Source organism: Emys orbicularis, chromosome 19 (assembly GCF_028017835.1).
Source record: "Emys orbicularis isolate rEmyOrb1 chromosome 19, rEmyOrb1.hap1, whole genome shotgun sequence".
Lineage (NCBI taxonomy): Eukaryota > Metazoa > Chordata > Testudines > Emydidae > Emys > Emys orbicularis.
The window spans coordinates 6,670,722-6,689,666 of NC_088701.1; positions in this window are offsets into that span (position 1 = coordinate 6,670,722).

Consider the following 18,945-nt stretch of genomic DNA (forward strand, 5'->3'; position numbering starts at 1 on the left):
GGGTAACAAACCCTCAGGGATGTCATCATGAGCCCTCAAACCAAGTGTTACAAACCCCGGGAATTCAGCATCAAGATTAAACCGCAACCCAGGCAGATTCTGCTATGGAAATGCAGCGCGGGCACGGTCTGACCTCCAGCCTGTCCTGTCCACCGAGGATGGAGGGGGGAGGGATAGCTCAGTGGTTTGAGCACTGGCCTGCTAAACTCAGGGTTGTGAGTTCAATCCTTGAGGGGGCCACTTGGGGATCTGGGGCAAAATCAGTACTTGGCCCTGCTAGTGAAGGCAGGGGGCTGGACTCAATGACCTTTCAAGGTCCCTTCCAGTTCTAGGAGATAGGATATCTCCATTAAAAAAAAAAAAAAAAAAAAAAAAAGATTTCACACCGTGCTCTTCCCCATGGCATCTGAGCGCCGGGCAGCAAGCAACGTTTGTTCCCGCACCCTCGCCCCAGAGGGAGAAGCGTCGGGCAGTGGAGCGGCGTGTTTCCGTGGGGTTTGTATCTGTTCATTTATGAATGCATCTACCAAATACATTACTCTGGGGGGACGGCAGGAGGCAGGGAGGTTTGGAATGATCCTTAGTTCTTGGGGGGTGGGGTTCATTCGCCAGCCTGGGCCCAGCCCCCAAGAAAGTCGGTCTCCTGCCCAGACCAGCTTTACTCTTGTCGTTGCGACTCCTACTGGGCCGTTATCGAGGATCACGGCCTTCGTCCCGGAGCTTTAGCCCATGGAGGCTTTGGTGATCGTGCCCGAACCCTCCCCCGGGTGTGAAATTCGCTGGGCAGCCGGCGCAGGGTGCAGAGGAAGGGGAGTCGGCACTGCGGAGGAGCCACGCTGGTGTTCCCCCAGGGCACAAAGATTGGTGCCCAGGTCTGTCGCTGTGCCCAAACTCTGGAGCCCAGCAGCTGATCCTGAGCTCCGCTCACTGCTACTACAGCTCCTCGCCCTGCGCGCACCTGGGCGTGGGAGCTGGGCTGAACCGATCAATTGAGGGGAGGCTGGCGAGAGGGAAACCCCGCTCACCACCGAGGGTGCAAGGCACAGGCGGGATGCAGGGAGAGCAAGGGGGCAGTGCCAAGGCTGCGCCATCCAGGAAGGCAACGAACTTTGTCATTAAGGCACCAGGTGTTTTACCTGCAGGTCTCCGGCTTGTTTGTCTGTGTGGAAAGAGACAGGAGCGGAGCCACAATCCCGCTGCGGGAATCCAGCCGAAGGTGTACGAAGGCACAGGTAACTGGAGCCAGGCCATCCTCCGCCGGGGGGGGATGTGCGAGCCAGCCGGCGACGGCAGAAGACATCACCCGTGGCCGTTGAGATGTGAGAGATCTGCACCAGCGAGGAATCCGAGAGTCCTCCTGAACTATGGGCTGAATTGCCCAGTTGTGGGCAGGAACCCAGGCTGCCCCATGGCTGCAAACTCCCCCGAATACTTTCCTCTGTCCACCACCATCACCTCTGTTTTGCTCAGCTTCAGCCCGCTGTACTGCATGCAGGCGCTGAGCAGCTCCAACCGCTGGGCTGCCTTGGTGGTGCTGGCATGGTCGCAAGTGGGGAAGGATAGATCAAGGCATGCCATCTGCCCACTAGTGGTGCCATACTGTACCCAGACATTGCCCTTCACCAACCTTAACCCTGTTGCGGGCCCAAGATAGCTGGGTATGACTTTTAAAGCCAGATTCAAATGTTTCCAGAGTTAAGGCTGGTGAAGGCCAAATTTAAGATTAGTTGGGGCACAGTTAAGGTTGTCAGAGTAAATTTAAGGTAGTTAAGGTTATCAGGGCACAGTTAAGGTTCTCAGAGTAAATTTAAGCTTGTTAAGGTTGTCAGCATAGACAACTCATGCTTCCTGATATTGGGGGCAAGGCACAATGGAAAGGGGGGGACACATGACCATGTTGCCTCTGGGAGGAAGTTCCAGCCCCACCTCCCTGGGCCAGGGCAGCCAATCCCACCAGCTCCTGGGGGGCTGGGGCCACAGGAGCAGGAAGTATGTGCTTCTCGGCCCGGCTGGGGCCAGCCCTGGCCCAGGGAGACTCACAGCACCAGTCTCTCCCCGGAGCTAATGAACACCATAAGCAAGGGAGGCGCAGAACGCGGGCAATGCCCCTACCTCTCGCTGAGTAGAGGCCAGGGAACCTTCCCCAGTGACCCCCTGCCCAGTGCCCAGCCTGTGGCCACCGCGATCTCCCCGCCCCACCAGAGTTACCTGCGGGGGAAGGAGCGGGGGTCTGTCCTTCTTGCACTGCACCACCCCTCAGCACGTGTCCAGCTCACTCGGTGCTCTCCCTGGCAGCCAGGCCCGGGCGGGGAGCGGAATGGAGTCGCTTCTCAAGGCGGCTGAGGGTGGCAGCTCCAGGTCACTGCCTCTGTGCAGCACCGCGGCTGCCTTAAAGAGAGCCCAGCTGAGGAGATAGCGCCGGCCCACCCCCTCTGCTCCCCACCCAGCCCCGCTGCTGGGGACAGGGGCTGAGCAAGCTGGAAACATGCCGAGGGGGTGTGTGCTCCAGCTTGCTTGGCCCCTGGCCCCAGCAGCCAGGCCTAGGTAGAGAGCAGGGCGGCGGGTCGCCACTCCTGCCTCCCCAGCCAGGTTCTCAGGGCAGCTGCCACACTGCAGAAAGCAGCGACCCGGAGCAGCCACCCTCAGCCAGTGGGAGAAGCGGCTCCGTTCCGCCCCTTCTACCTGGGCCCGGCTGCCAGGGACGGAGGCCGAACGTGCCGGGGGGCGGCTCAGTGGGAGAAGGACAGAGCCTCTCTCCCTCCCCCCAGCAGGCCAAGCAGAAATCAGGAGGGAGGAACTGGACCCTGCATGCCCCCTCTATGCATCACTTATGGTTGTCAGGCACAGTTATGGTTGTCAGAGTAAATATAAGGTAGTTAAGGTTGTTAGGGCACAATTAAGGTTGTTTGGGTGCCTTAACTTGCACTGACATTTCATTCTAAAATGGTTTCTCTGGCTGCCTGAGCTGTCTGTGAGTTTTAACTCCATGGAAAGTTACACTGTCTGAGTCATTCTGTTATTAAGATAATTTGGAGCAAAACCAATGGTGTTAGATTTCCTACAGGACTCATCTTGAATTAATTTTTGCTCCTTAACTAATTAGCCGATTTGCTCGTAAAGGCTCAGAAAATTCACTCCATGCTTGGAGTGGATGCTCAGTGGTTTCGGGAAGGAAACACGGGTTTTTGTCAGCTGTAGGTTGGTGGTTTTGCCCCTGCTTTCCGGGCGTGGATTCACTGCGGAGTTACCTGGAGTGTTGCCCTGAACTTGGGTCCCATCCACACACACAGCTCCAGCGTGGGCCAGCCTGTGGGGGTGAGCTACGGGTCACTCAACCCACCAGCTGTTCTGCAATGTGGGCCCAGACTAGAGCCTCACACGTGCTGCTGGTCCTCCAGTGCCTTCCCACAATCCCCCACGTGCACCCGGAAAGGACAGCGGAGTTCTCCCACAATCCCCTGGGAAAGGATTCTTTGGGTGGTTAGTGGTGCCGAGGACTCTGGGATGTGCCCCCCAATAGCCTCCTCGCTGCCCAGGAGTGAGCGCAGAGCTGGAGGGGCTGCAGCAGCTGGAGGTTGTGGGGCCACGCGGCCGCCCTCGCTCGGCAGGGGAACGCCAGCCAGAGCCAGGACTCCTGGGTCCCATCCCATCCCATCCCCCTCCTGAACCCCCCCCCCCCCCGTTATAGAACAGCCTGATCCCAAACCTGGCCCCCAAGGATCCCTGAGCTTGGCCTTGTTTGGCCCTGGATCCTAACCTAGGGGCTTGGGGGGGAGGGTGATCTGGGGAGTCAGTGCCGGGAGCTGCCCGGTGAGATGGGATGTCCCAGCCCCCCGCCCCCCAGCCAGAGCCCAGCTTCCTGCTCCAAAGCGAGGAGCAGCCCACAGCCGCGTCCCCTAATTAGGGATTAATTAGCTGCGTTGCAGGTTATTATTTTCATATTAAAATTCCAGCTTTGACAAATTCCACCTCAGCTGCAAAACAGTGAGAGCGGAGAGCAGCATCAAGTATTCATGGGCCCTGCGCCAGCACAGCCCCTCCCCCCCCGACGGGCACTGCTGGGAGAGAGGCGCAGGGGTCAGCGTAGGCCCAAGGAATACACCCAGGGCAAGGTGCACAGGGGTCCACTGTGTGTGTAGAGCTGTGTGTGTTAGCACAGCATATGTGTGTGTGTGTGTGTGTGTGTGTGTGTGTGTGTGTGTGTGTGTGTGTGTGTGTAGGGTTGTGTGTTAGCACAGCATGTAGTGTGTGTGTGCACAGAACTGTGTGTGTTAACACTGTGTGTGTGTGTAGAGTGGTGTGTTTTAGCACAGCATACTGTGTGTGTGTGTGCAGGGTTGTGTGTTAGCATTGCGTACAGCGTGTGTGTGTGCACAGAGCTGTGTGTGTTAGCACACCATAAACTCTGTGTGGGTCTTTGCAGAGCTGTATGTGAGCACACAGCCTACACTGTGTATGTACAGCTGTGTGTTAGCACAGCGTACAGCGTATGTATGCAGGGTTGTGTGTTAGCACAGCGTACAGCATGTGTGTAGAGCTGTGTGTGTTAGCCAAGTGTACAGTGTGTGTGTGTAGAGCTGTGTGTGTTAGCCCAGCATACAGTGTGTGTGTGTGTGTGTGTAGAGCTGTGTGTGAGAGCCCAGAGTAGTGTTTGTGTGTAGAGCTGTGTATGTTAGCAGAGTACAGTATGTGTGTGTATAGAGCTGTGTGTGTTAGCAAAGCGTACAGTGTGTGTGTAGAGCCGTGTGTGTTAGCACAGAGTACAGCATGTGTTACTACAGCATACAGTGTGTGTGTTGAACCATCTGTGCTAACCCAGAGAGCGTACAGTGTGTGTGTAGAGCCGTGTGTGTGAGCCCAGCGTACAGTGTGTGTGTGTAGAGCCGTATGTGTTAGCCTAGTGTGTGTGTGTGTGTGTGTGTGTGTGTGTGTGTGTGTGTGTGTGTGTGTGTAGAGCTGTGTGTGTCAGCTCAGCATACAGTGTGTGTGTGTAGAGCCGTGTGTTAGCACAGTGCACAGTGTGTGTGTGTGTGTGTGTGTAGAGCTGTGTGTGTTAGCACAGAGTACAGTCTGTGTGTGTAGAGCTGTGTGTGTTAGCTCAGCGTACAGTGTGTGTGCTAGCTCAGCGTACAGTGTGTGTTAGCAGAGCTGTGTGTGTTAGCAGAGCTGTGTGTGTGTAGAGCTGTGTGCTAGCCCAGCATACATTGTGTAGAGCTGTGTGTGTTAGCACAGAGTACAGTGTGTTAGCAGAGCTCTGTGTGTTAGCAGAGTACAGTGTGTGTATGTGTAGAGCTGTGTGTGTTAGCACAGAGTACAGTGTATGTGTGTAGAGCTGTGTGTGTTAGCAGAGCTGTGTGTGTGTAGAGCTGTGTGTGTTAGCCCAGCGTACAGTGTGTGTGTGTAGAGCTGTGTGTGTTAGCTCAGCGTACAGGGTGCGTGTAGAGCTGTGTGTGTTAGCACAGAGTACAGTGTGTGTGTGTAGAGCTGTGTGTGTTAGCAGAGCTGTGTGTGTGTAGAGCTGTGTGTGTTAGCACAGAGTACAGTGTATGTGTGTAGAGCTGTGTGTGTTAGCACAGAGTACAGTGTGTGTAGAGCTGTGTGTGTTAGCCCAGCGTACAGTGTGTGTGTGTGTAGAGCTGTGTGTGTTAGCACAGAGTACAGCGTATGTGTGTAGAGCTGTGTGTGTTAGCACAGAGTACAGTGTGTGTGTGTAGAGCTGTGTGTGTTAGCACAGAGTACAGTGTATGTGTGTAGAGCTGTGTGTGTTAGCCCAGAGTACAGTGTGTGTGTGTAGAGCTGTGTGTGTTAGCAGAGCTGTGTGTGTGTAGAGCTGTGTGTGTTAGCTCAGCGTACAGTGTGTGTGTGTAGAGCTGTGTGTGTGTAGAGCTGTGTGTGTTAGCTCAGCGTACAGGGTGTGTGTGTAGAGCTGTGTGTGTGTAGAGCTGTGTGTGTTAGCCCAGAGTACAGTGTGTGTGTAGAGCTGTGTGTGTTAGCAGAGCTGTGTGTGTGCAGGGGTGTGTGTGTTAGCCCAGCGTACAGGGTGTGTGTTTCTGGGCAGGTCCAGCCCTGGCTCCCTGCACTCCTCCCTCTTGTGGTGTCATTTAGACCAGTGCACAAGAGGTGTCAGTTCTAATCAGAGCGATTTCAGAGCAGTTTGCACTCGCTTTGCGCTGCCAGCCGTGACTCCAACAGGTGCAGAACAAAGAGCTGATTGGCTCCCTGGAGAGGGGGAAGTGCTTGTGAATAAGAGGACGCATCACTTTATTCGCTGTATTACAGTAACACCAAGAGACCCAGACCGAGATCAGGGCCCCCTTGTGCCGGGCGCTGCCCAGACCCCGACCGAGATCAGGGCCCCCTTGTGCCGGGCGCTGCCCAGACCCCGACCGACATCAGGGGCCCCTTGTGCCGGGCGCTGCCCAGACCCCGACCGAGATCAGGGGCCCCTTGTGCCGGGCGCTGCCCAGACCCCGACCGAGATCAGGGGCCCCTTGTGCCGGGCGCTGCCCAGACCCCGACCGAGATCAGGGGCCCCTTGTGCCGGGCGCTGCCCAGACCCCGACCGACATCAGGGCCCCCTTGTGCCGGGCGCTGCCCAGACCCCGACCGACATCAGGGCCCCCTTGTGCCGGGCGCTGCCCAGACCCCGACCGAGATCAGGGCCCCCTTGTGCCGGGCGCTGCCCAGACCCCGACCGAGATCAGGGCCCCCTTGTGCCGGGCTCTGCCCAGACCCCGACCGAGATCAGGGCCCCCTTGTGCCGGGCGCTGCCCAGACCCCGACCGAGATCAGGGGCCCCTTGTGCCGGGCGCTGCCCAGACCCCGACCGAGATCAGGGGTCCCTTGTGCCGGGCGCTGCCCAGACCCCGACCGAGATCAGGGGCCCCTTGTGCCGGGCGCTGCCCAGACCCCGACCGAGATCAGGGCCCCCTTGTGCCGGGCGCTGCCCAGACCCCGACCGAGATCAGGGCCCCCTTGTGCCGGGCGCTGCCCAGACCCCGACCGAGATCAGGGGCCCCTTGTGCCGGGCGCTGCCCAGACCCCGACCGAGATCAGGGGCCCCTTGTGCCGGGTGCTGCCCAGACCCTGGGCGGAAAACAAGAATTCCATTTTACAAAACAAAGCCTGGAGGTTTGGACTCTTTGGCAATATTTCACCCAAAAGCGCAGGCAATGGGCGTCCCCTCCTACCCCAGCGCTTGGCGCACTCACCTAGGGTCTGCTCCTTGCTCTGCTTGATTCAGAGCCGGGACTTGGCCCTCTAGGCTCTCCTGGGATCTCTCGCATAAGCTAGACCAGCACAAGAGCTCTCTGCATCTCCAGCAGGGGAGTGTGTCAGGGTGACTAAACCCCCACTGGGACTGAAGGGGTTAAAGAGCAGCACCGGTCCCGGATGACCCTGCCCCACCGCAGGTGGAAGTGGCCGTTAAAGGGAAACTGACAGCTCAGGAGGGGGCTGACCAGGCTGGGGGGAGGACGTGGCCCAGGGAGGGCTGCCCAGTGGAGTGGGGGGTCCCAGGCTCCTCCACCACCCTGCGTCTGCATTCTGGAAAATGCAACCCACTAACCATTAGGCTCCGGTTCCAGCCAGCACCGATTAGCTGCTCCACAGAGGTGGAGCAGCCAGCAGCAGGAGACCCAGGTAGAGAGAGCAAGCTGCCACGCCACGCCTGGCCACACGGAGGCGCCTGCGGCTAGCTGACCCTGTCACGGGGAGTTTGCCATTAGAGCTGTAGCCACAAAATGTGTCTAGCTCAGACCTGGCCGTAGCGAGAGACAGGCTGGGCCCCAAAGAGCTAAGCAGACACAGGAAGGCTCCTTAACCCCATGATGCAGCTGGGGAAACTGAGGCACAGAGGGAGGCAGTGACATGCCTGAGGAGACACAGGGAGATGGCAGTAGAGCTGGGAGCTGAAGGCAAATCTCCAAGCAGCCCCATAGCCACTAGGCAAACCTGCAGGGCTGGCTGTTTGCTTGGGGGGGCTGGAGCGGGAGTTAGAACAGCAGGCTGTGTGTGAACACAAAGAGAAGTTCATTAGCGAGGAAGCATCATATCATTAAGCTCTTCCACTGGATGTTGTGCAGCCGCCCCGCTCCCTGCATCCGTCTCAGATGCTGCTCACTGCTATTTATTTTTTCTCGTGCTGAGAGCAACGTTTTTTCTCTTGAGGGGAAAAAAAAGAAGAATAAACAGAGGGAAAATGAGACAGAGCGAGGGTGGAGGAGGGGAACCGAACAAGCCGAGCCACCGGCACCGCGTGATCGGCCATTTCACGGGGATGCCTGGCCACAGGGGAGGCACAGAGAGGGAAAAGAATGGGGGGGGGGGTGCTGTGCTGCGAGGTGAGGGGTCAGCAGGGGGCACTCTCCTCTGTCAGTTAGCGCTGACCCCATGCCTCAGTGCAGTGCTAGGGGGCGCTGTGCTGCAGGGAGCAGGGTGTGGGCTCAGCAGGGGACCCTCTCCCCTCTCAGTCAGTGCTGACCCCAATGCCCTAACATGGAATAGCCGTGCTGCCTTTCATATGCATCATAAAACTGACATCCTGCTCACAGAAATGGGGCGGTCGGGGGGGAGGGGGCAACAGTGTCCTTGCTAGAACAGGGCCGAAAGTTTGCAACAAATAATGTACTGGAGGAATTTCCCTTCTCTTTCTCTTTGTAACTTCCATAGATTCCTAGATTTTCAGGCCCTCTAGGCTGACCCACTGTATAGCAGACACCAGAGAATCCGCCCAGCTATTCCTACCTCCAGCCCATATCTGATGGTTGAGCTAGAGCACGGAAAGCCAATCATGATTCCAAACCATCATCCGAATAATTCTCCCTCTGTCGCGTGTTCCCAAACTGTGAGTTATTAATAACACACCAGACCCTAGAGGCCCTAGCTGAAATCAGGGCTTCCTTGTCCCCAGTGTTGTACAGAAAGCCCCAGATGAGGACCCCATTGTGTCAGGTGCTGCACAGACCCCAGCCGAGATCAGAGCCCCATTGGCTGCAGAAAAACATACTGAGAGACGGCCTCTGCCCCCAAAGACCTTACAATCTACTGTTGGGAGGGGAAACTGAGGCACAGAGAAAGGAGGCAGCTTGCCCAGAGTAGGCCCAGCCAGAACCCCAATGTCCTGACTCCTACCCCAGGTGCTACCCACTGGACCACATCAGTCCTGGCTGGGGCTTGATCCAGAATGACTCCGTTCAGCCATTTGGACAGGACGCCGGCTCCTCCTTCACTGTGTGGGTGTGTGGGGGGAGCTGTGCAGCCCAGGAGTGTTCCGGAGCTCTGCTAATTCCCAGGCTTGTGTCAGTAGCTAGGCACCAAAAATCAAGCCCAGAATTTCGCCAGCATCTGTAGGAAATGGATCCTCCTCCCCCCCACCCCCGCGGCGCCCCTCCCTGCTCCCTGCTCACACTGCCCGTCACTAACATATCATCTGTCAGAAGCTGGGATTATTTTTCCTCCTCCAAATGGAGCTATTCCTCCCTCCCCTTTGCCTGTTTCCGAGAGGTGGGAACCGTTTGTAGGGCAGAGACAGGAAAGGGCGATGGGAGTCACAGAAACAGGCCTGGATGGCATTCTAGATCCATGAGCCCATTTACGGTGGTGGTCTAGAGCAGGGCAGACATTTTAATCTGGCCCTTGAGCTCCCACTGGGCAGCGGGGTCCAGGGCTTGCCCCGCTCCGCGCGGCTCCCGGAAGCAGCGGCATGTCCCCCCTCTGGCTCCTACACATAGCGGCAGCCAGGAGGCTCCGCACGCTGCCCCCACAGCTCTCATTGGCCAGGAGCCACCTGGCTGCGCCTCCATGTAGGAGCCGGAGGGGGGACATGCCACTGCTTCTGGGAGTTGCTTGAGGTAAGCACCGCCCGGATCCTGCACATAACCCCCCCCATACTCCACCCCCCTATCCAAGCCCTGACCCCCTTCCCACCCTCCAAACCCCTCGGTCCCAGCTCGGAGCACCCTCCTGCACTCCCAACCCCTCATCCCCACCCCCACCTCAGAGCCCGCACCCCCAGCTGGAGCCCTCACCCCTGCCGCACCCCAACCACCAATTTCATGAGCATTCATGGCTCGCTATACAATTTCTGTACCCAGATGTGGCCCTTAGGCCAAAAAGTTTGCCCACCCCTGCTCTAGAGCCACGGGGCACGATGCTGCTATGTTCTAGAATGATGGGCCCACATACTGCAGAGTTCTCGTAACGGGCCCTCATGTGCCCTGGCATTCTAGAGGCAGGACATCAAACAATGTGGTGTTCTAGAGCCGCAACCCAAAAGCGCTGCTGTGTTCTGGAGGCCTGGTCCAAACCCGGAAATATTCTAGGGTCACGGCCCAAGGCATGGAGGCATTCCAGAATAATCAGCCTGAGTGCTGTGACATTCTAGAGTCGTGTCCAGAAACACAGGGCTGGTCCAGAGCAGTCGCACCAAGCACTACGACATTCTAGATACAATAATGTGGTGGGTCTGGAGGCCTCGTCCAAATGCTGAGGGATTCTAGACACTGGTATTCTTGAGTATTTGCCCCCACATCCTGCAGTGTTCTAGATTCGCTGCCAGAAACACTACAGTCCACCTAGGCTGCCTGGCCTGATTGTCTCGTCGGAGCTCTGTATTGATTTAGCTGGAATACAGGGGCCCAAAGGCGTTAACATAACCCAGTCCCTCTCTCACATTAAACAAGGTTTGGGCGCTGGTATCCAGAGACCTCACCCTGCTCAGTCCCTTGGCAAACACCCACTAAAAATCCTTCAAACCTCTTTGTACAGATAAAGAAGAGAAGGGAAACCAGTGATTGCATTTGCCATGTGAAGTATTAAGCTGGGTTTTTGTTTCCACACTAGCCCTGGTCCCTTTTCCTGGTGGTGGAGAGACGGTTTAGATGGAAACCCCCTTGTTTGACAGTCTCTGAAATGGTAATAACTGGGCTATGGAGTGGCACCTATTCTGGTAGACCCAGGACTAGAACCGTTGGCTTCTGAGTCACAGGGCAGAGTGCTGGCCCCTGGGCTGCATTGCCCCCGCTGCTGTCTAGAGCCAACCTCCAAAATGCTACGGCCATCATCTCCGGTGTCATTTTATTGCATGTATGTGCAGTGCCGGGGGATCCCTGACCACACCCCAGTGTAAACAAGAACAACAAAATGCTGCTGTGTTCTAGATTCAGGCTCCAAAATGGTGCAGCGTGTTCTAGATCAGCACTAAAATGATGTGGGATAGAACAATGCCAAAATACTGTTGTGATCTAGGTTCTAGAGGGCCATTGGACCAATAGCCTAGATCAATGAGCCACGCGGTCTCCGGTGCTAGAACATGAGTCCAAAAGGTCACTGGGTTCTTAAGCAAGTGCCCCAAACGCTGCCGGGTCTGGATCACTGGTCCAAAAAGTGGAGGTGTCCTACAGCAAGGGTCCAGCACTGGCGCCCCCTAGCGACGGAGGGAGCTGCTTTAACCACGGGCAGGGTTAAAAGACAGACCCAGGCACCAACTCTCCTGGGAGACTCGGATTCTTTCTTTCCTTCATTTTTCATTCTTTTTCTTTGCCTCTTTCTTTCCCAGCACCTCCAGGGCTCCGGTCTCTATTACACTTGGGTCAGCTCCCAGCCCTCAGCCCTAACCCCACCGCAACCCTCCCCACTTTGCTCAAAACACCCAGGGAAATGACCAAGGATTTAAAAGCTTCCCACGCGAACAAACTCCAAGCTGATCAATGCCAGACACGCTGGCTCCTTCCCTGCCTGGCAGTCCTGCAGTTGCTTCCCGCACGCTGGGCTGGGGCAGTTGGGACTGCCGGGGGTGGCCTTGGGGGGCTGGAAGGGAAGTGGGGGGGTGGTCAGAGGGATCTCAGCCCCTGGGGCCCAGAGCTGATGGGAGGGGGGGCTCATTCCCAGCCCCGAGGGGTTTCTCTTAGCATGACTGTCCCGGGGGATCGTGGGAGATCTTGAGAGCGAGGCTGTGCAGGGATGTGGCGGGGCGACGACTCACCGGCACGGCACCTCCTGCTGGTCGGCCTGGGAATTAGCTCTCCAGCTCTGCAGACCGGTGTCTCGCCTGCCACTGGTCCCTCCCAGACCCCAGTGCCCCTTTACATCAGGAGTTCTGCCCCTGCAGTACCCCCACAGTCTCTCTGGGTCTCCCCTCCCCAGGGAACCCCCAACCCCCTATCCCCACCTTGTCTCAGTCTGTGGCTACTGCCAGTCACCATCTAGCCCCCGCTCCCTGGGGCGGACAGCAGTATAATTGCCACTCATCACCGGCCAGGGGGGTTTGGACAAGCTGCCTCTGGCCTATATGTGGGCTGCCCCTCTGTAGCTCTAGTACCCTCTAGTGGGCCCTTCCTTCGGCCTGCTAGGCCGGAGCTCCCCAGCTCCCTGGCCCTTCCCCAGCACTGCTCCACCCTAGGTCCCCTCCTCAGCGTCCCAGGCAGCCAGGTCCCTCCTGCATCTCAAGTGTGGGGTGGGGGTAATAGGAGCCTATATAAGAAAAAGTCCCAAATATCGGGACTGTCCCTATAAAATCGGGACATCTGGTCACCCTACCTCAGCGCTGGTATGAGGCTCGGGGCCCCAGGCTCGGGACTGAGCGAGGCTGCTGAACGTGGGCTGGGCTGGGGTCCAATCCCCCCAGGACGTTCCCCCTCGGTCACAGTCTCCGCTGTCAGGCCACAGCCACGGACCAGGCCTGACCGGACCCCGAGCCATTTTCCTTTAGACCTTTATGTGTTGGATCATCCGAACTTGGGCTCAGTGGCAAGAGTCTTTAACTGCCGTCCCAGTGCTCCTGGCATGGGGCTGTGTTATAGGGAGCTCCTGGGGGTGCAAAGGGGACACACACACCCCAAAGCTCTTCAAGGGGCCCCAAATTCTCATCCGAAAAGCCACTCTAGGGACCAGGCTCTGCGGTGTCAAGCAACAGAAGTGCTGCAGCTGGGAGAGGTTTTCTCCTTCACACCAACTAGACATCACATCCCAGGAGCCAGACTGGACCCTAAACCCCAAGATTTCCCAGGGGTCTGACTCGCCCCCTCCGGGGAGGTTGGGGGCTTTTGACATAGTGACCTGCCCGGGGCCCCAAAAGATCCACGAGTCACCCCCTCCCCCCCTCCCCCAGGTCTGGGACCCAAGGCCCAGCCTCGAAAGGAGACCCACGGTCATTTGGGTGTTTGGCGTCCCATTGCCCAGCTCTAAGCAACCCCCGTGGTTGCCCCCAGCCGGGGGAAGGGAAAGTGGGGCGCACCTGCAGGGCCACACCTGGCCAGGAGGGGACGCAGAGGGCGGCCCCCTCCCTCGACGATGGGGATGCGGCCAGGTGGTGGAGGTGGGCGTACGGCCCGAGTGGCCAGAAAGACGTGGCTAGAACCAAACCCACCCCACAATCCCGTGTTGTTGCACAGAACAGAGGCCGGAACGAGGCTGCCCGGAATTGGGCATGGCCTGGGAAGAGAGGGCATGTGCCAGGCAGCTCCGGGGACAGCACAGAGAGAAAGACAGAAGGACAGACAGACACTAGAGAGACAGATATCAGAGGGGTAGCCGTGTTAGTCTGGATCTGTAAAAAGCAACTGACGAAGTGGGCATTCACCCACGAAAGCTTATGCTCCAATACATCTGTTAGTCTTAAAGGTGCGAGAGGACTCTCTGTTGCTTTTTAGAGAGACAGATGCAGCCTGGGATGGACAGAGGGGGGTGTCTGGGAAAGGATGGATGGACAGAGGGGGGTGTCCGGGGAAGGACGGATGGACAGAGGGGGATGGATGGACAGATGGACAGAGGGGGGCGTCCAGGGAAGGACAGATGGACACAGGGGAGTGCCGCCGAAGCAAAAGAAACAGCTCACCAGGGTACTCCTCCAGCCCCGAGCCAGAATATTGGGACAAATGGCACCCGACCATACATCCGTCGGGACGCGGGACAAACAACTGAATATCGGGACAGTTCTGATTTTATCGGGACGTCTGGTCACCCTAGGTGGGGGGGAGCCTGGGTGGGGCAGGATTGTAGGGGGAGGGGCCTGGGCACTATAGGGCCGTATGGGACTGGGCGTTACATTCCTGCAGGGGTTGGTGGGAGCCAGGTGCTAGGGGGCGCTGTGGAGAGAGGGGGGGCTCAGCAGGGAGTAGAGCGCCCCATGCTCACACCCATGCAGCACCTGGAGGTGCCAGCCATCAGATGAGATTTAAAGCCATGGGGGGAGGGAGCTGTGGGTCCGGGTCGAGGGGCATCGGCAGAACACTCCCCTAGTGCTGCGCTGGGGCACTGTGGTCTGCTCTGACACAGAGAGCAGAGTGCCCCCTACTGGCTCACAGCATCCCACCCCCCACCCTCCGGGGCCCCAGCCGAGCTCCAGTGACTCCAGTCTGCCTCCCCTACTTCCCTCTCCTGCAGGCTGGGCTGGATCTAGGGTTCTTCTTCACTGCCCGCCTGGTCTGCTGTGTGGCCGTTCAGCAAATGCCAATGCAGCTAGGCAAGCGACCCCTGTGCAGGTTACTGTGTGGCTGTTACACACCTGCTGTGCCACTCCCCAGACATAGCTGCATTTCGGTGCTGGGTGAACTATCCCCATGCAGAGTTGCTGTGTGACTGTTACACAGCTGGCACGTCCCACCCCAGAGGTGGCTGGATTTAAATGCTAGAAGAATCGATACCTGGACCCACCTCTCGGGGTTTGTGAGACTTCACCCCTTTTCTGTGTGTGAAGGCTCTGAGGTGTAGCGAGCAAAGGGGTGCGGGAAGCACTCTTACCCTTTGCCACGTCTTGGGCTTGGGACAACGAATCTGGATGAGTGGGGTAGCTAAATAGATGGTTAGGTACAGGATAGACAGATAGAGAGTGGGAGGGATGGACAGAAGAGGTGTATGTGGATGGATGGAGGGGAGGGGGAATTGATAGAGGGTGTGGGGATGGGTGCGGATGTTTGAAGATGAATAGAGGTGATGGATGGATGGGGTGGGGGATGGATAGAGGGCTGTGGATGGAGGGATGGGGTGGATGGATAGAGGGTTGTGGATGGAGGGATGGGGTGGATGGAGGGATGGATAGAGGGCTGTGGATGGAGGGATGGATAGAGGGCTGTGGATGGAGGGATGGGGTGGAGAGATGGACTGAGGGCTGTGGAAAGGGACAGACAGCTGCACACACTCTGCTACCAGGCACCGTCTAACCCAGACCAGGCCAAAGTCTGGGACTTGGATCAGGCCTGGGGAGCCCCAGCGTTGATAACCCCCCACTCCAGCCAGACGGCCCCCGCCCAGCCCCCCAAAGAGGCTGCTGTCCAAAGCAGATGGACAGACAGAGACAAACCCCAGACAAACGGTGGGGGGGCAGGGCAGGAGGAGGGCTCCTCACACCACTGACAGGCAGGCGCCCGGCGGGACGAGGGGGTGGGCTCAGCTTGCGCCGACCCCCGCTCCCGACTGCACGGAGCTGTCGGAGTGAGCAGCCCCGGGGCAGCCGCGATCGATTGGATCCATCACCAGGCTCCCTTCCCAGCTCCCCTTTGGCCCCCAGCTGGCCAGGGGGGAGCAGGGGCTGAGGCCAGGGATCCCCGCGCACCTGACAGCTTGTCAGCCCTGCCAGTTAGTCTCACTCTGCTGAAAGCAGGAGCTCCCGGCCCCTCGGCCTGGCGCGCTCTCCCACCCCCATGCTCCAGATGCCTGGCATGGCGGGTTGGATGGGGGAGGAGGGAGAGCCCAGATACCACTATGATGGCACATTTTGGAGAGAAAGAGGGGGGCACCGACAGAGCTGGGGGCAGCTCAGGACTGGGCTAGCAGGAGGCTGCGGGTTGGGATTGAGGGGCACTGGCAGAGCTGGGTGGGGGAAGCCCAGGGCTCGCATTGTACACTCATACTTAGGGCCCTACCAAATTCACGGCCATAAAAAACGCATCACAGGCTGTGAAATCTGGTCTCCCCCCGTGAAATCTGGTCTTTTGTGTGCCCTGAACTGTACAGATATCACAGGGAAGAGCAGCGTTTTCCACGGCGGGGGTCCTGACCCAAAAGGGAGTTGCAGGGGGTCCCAAGGTTATTTTAGGGGGCCAGAGGGCAGCGGCTGTTGGCCGGGGACCCAACTCAGAAGGCAGCGCCCCACCAGCAGCACCGCAACCCCCCGACAATAACCTTGTGGACCCCCCCCCACAACTCCTTTTGGGTCAGGACCCAACAATTACAGCCCCTGACATTTCAGATGGAAATTGCTGAAATCATTAAATTCATTATTTTAAAAATCCCATGACCTTGAAATTGACCAAAATGGATGTGAATTTGGTAGGGCCCCACTCATACTGCAACTGCACGCACCCCGCCTGCCCCCCAACACACAGAGCCCGGAGGCCGTGAAATGGCCACTAGTGCAACCCCCCTCCCCCCGCATGGCCAGCAGGTGGTGCCTTCGCCTCACCATCAGGCTGCAGGCCCAGTGAGGTGGGGACCAGCCAGGACCGGCTGTGGGGCAGGGAGAGGGGCTGGGGGAGGCAAAGTGGAAGCCGAGGGCCATGGCAGGGGTGGAGGGGTGACGCCTCCATCCTCAGCACTAGGGGGAGGGGAATTATCGACATCTCCGCACACACCCCATCCCTGCCTCCCTCCCCCACCCACACCTCCATCCACCTCTGCCTTCCCAAATCCCCCCCACACCCATCCCACTGCCCACACCTGCCCATCGCTCCCTCCCCCACCCATGTCTCCATCCACCTCCACACACCCCACCTCTGCCTCACCGAATCCCCCCCACACCCATCTCACAATCCCACTGCCCACACCCACACCTGCCCATCCCTCCCCCCCATGCCTCCATCCACCTCCACACACGACACACCCCATCCCTCCCTGCCTCCCCACACACTGTCATCCCCCAAGTACCCATACCCCCACTAACAACCCCCCATCCACCACCCCCCCCCCGTGCTGACCATCTACCAATTCCGCCCCCTCGGCCTGGCGTGTGTGTTTTTCTGGTTACTGCCACATGAGCAGGTGGTTCTGAGGACTCCTTACTGGCCTGGGGTCAGATGAACGGGCAGCGATTGCTGGCATGTCAGGAGCCGCGGCCGGCGGGGCTGACCAGGACCCTGGGGCAGGGGGTCACTGCGGGGCGTCCAGCTGTATGGCCATTCTGTGTGGGGCAGGGACTCCCACCATGACTGCTGCAGGATAGAACATAGGGAGCCCCCTGGTGGGGACATGGGGCAGCGCAGGCTGGGGAGCCCGCGGAAACCACAGGAGTCTGTCTGTGACTGGCAGCCTCGAGGGAGAAGCCCCTTTGGATTCATCACAGCCCAGGCCCACCTCAACTCTGCCACCAGGGCCACTCCTGGAGACCCGACAGCGCCCCCTGCTGGGAGAGGCCAGGCTGGAATAGCTGGGAGCTCCCCCCCAGCCAGCGCTCCTGCCCTGCTCCCTAGGGCACTGTGTGAAGTCAGGGAACTGGATCCAAGGCCTTCCACCCCTCAATCCCGACGCACAGCCCCCTGCTGTTCCCCATTAGCAGTGTCCCACGCTGTGGCAGGGAGCGGGCAGGTTTCGGGGGGCGCTAGGCGCTGTTCAGTGGGGGTGGCTGTGCTATAATTACAGTGTAACAGTGTCTAATGAAGATGAGATCGTTAATTGCAGGTGGTGGAGGCTGGAGACAGCACGTGCCAGCCCTGTTGGGAGCCAATGGCCCATGGAGCCAGAGCCAAGCCAGCCCCCACAGTCACCCACCAGTTCCAAGAGCCCAATGGGACCCAGAGCCCTTGAGCTGGGCTCTGGCTTCACAGCCCCACTCCCAGCACGCTTCTCTGGCAAGCATTCAGGGCACCTTTACAGGGGTAATTTCCGGAGTCCCCCACCCCCAGTTCTACCAGTGCCCCTCAATCCCGACCTGCAGCCCTCTGCTAGCCCAGCCCTGCCCCCTCCCCCCAGCTCTGTCAGTGCCCCTCAATCCCAACCTGCTAACCCAGCCCTGCCCCCCACTGCCCAGCTCTGCCGGTGCCCCTCAATCCCGACCTGCAGCCCCCTGCTAGTCCTGCCCTGTCCCCACCCAGCGCTGCTAGTCCCCCTCTGTTGGCAATGGGGGGAGTTACCCAGCCTGGACCCTGCGCTCCAACCCAGAATCACCCCGAATACTGTCCCCCACCCCAGGCTCAGTCCAATTACTCTCTCGCCCCTCCCATGATTCCTCACCCCCACCTGCCTCCTTCCACCCACCCCCCCCGGAAGGTCTCCTCCCCTCAAGCTAGAAGAACCCCTCCCTGCCCCTCACCCAACCCCTTCCTGGGCCCCTCCCAATGGACCCCCTCCCCTGCCTCTGTTTGGATCTCTGCCCCACCCAGGCAGTACCGGGTTAACCATGGCACCAATGGCTCCATGGAACAGGGCCCACACTCAGACGGGGCCCCGGTGTCTGGATTGTGGCCCCTCCCTCCGCTTCCTGAGGCCCCCACTCCGCTCTACCCCCTCCCCTGACCCCCGACCGCTGGGCGTGACTGGGCCGGGCGGGCTTTCTGGAGTCACCAGGGTCTGCCCTGCTTCGCAGCGTAGCTCTGGGCGGGCCCCACCGCCCACCTCCCCGGCCGAGTTCTCTGGGACTGGTGCAGGGAACGAGTCGGTCTCTGCTAGTGCAGGGTGTGGGGAAGGCCTCTTCCATGCCCCCCAACTCTCCCAATCATCACCCCAACATCCCCCTCCCCTGATCAGCCCTCGCTTGGCTTCCCCCTTCTCACCCCCCACCCCGCTGCGGGTCAGCTGGTGCACACCTGGGGCTCCCCTGCCCCTCGCGATTTGTTCCCCTGCCTGGGACTCAGGGCTGGGAGGTCCCATCTGCTCCGTCGCTGTGAGACGTCCCATCCACGGCCCCCACGGCACCCCTTGCGCTGTCCAGCCTCAGCCCTACCCCCCTCTATCCCTCCGTCCTTCCCCGGACACCCCCCTCTGTCCCTCCGTCCATCCCCGGACACCCCCCTCTGT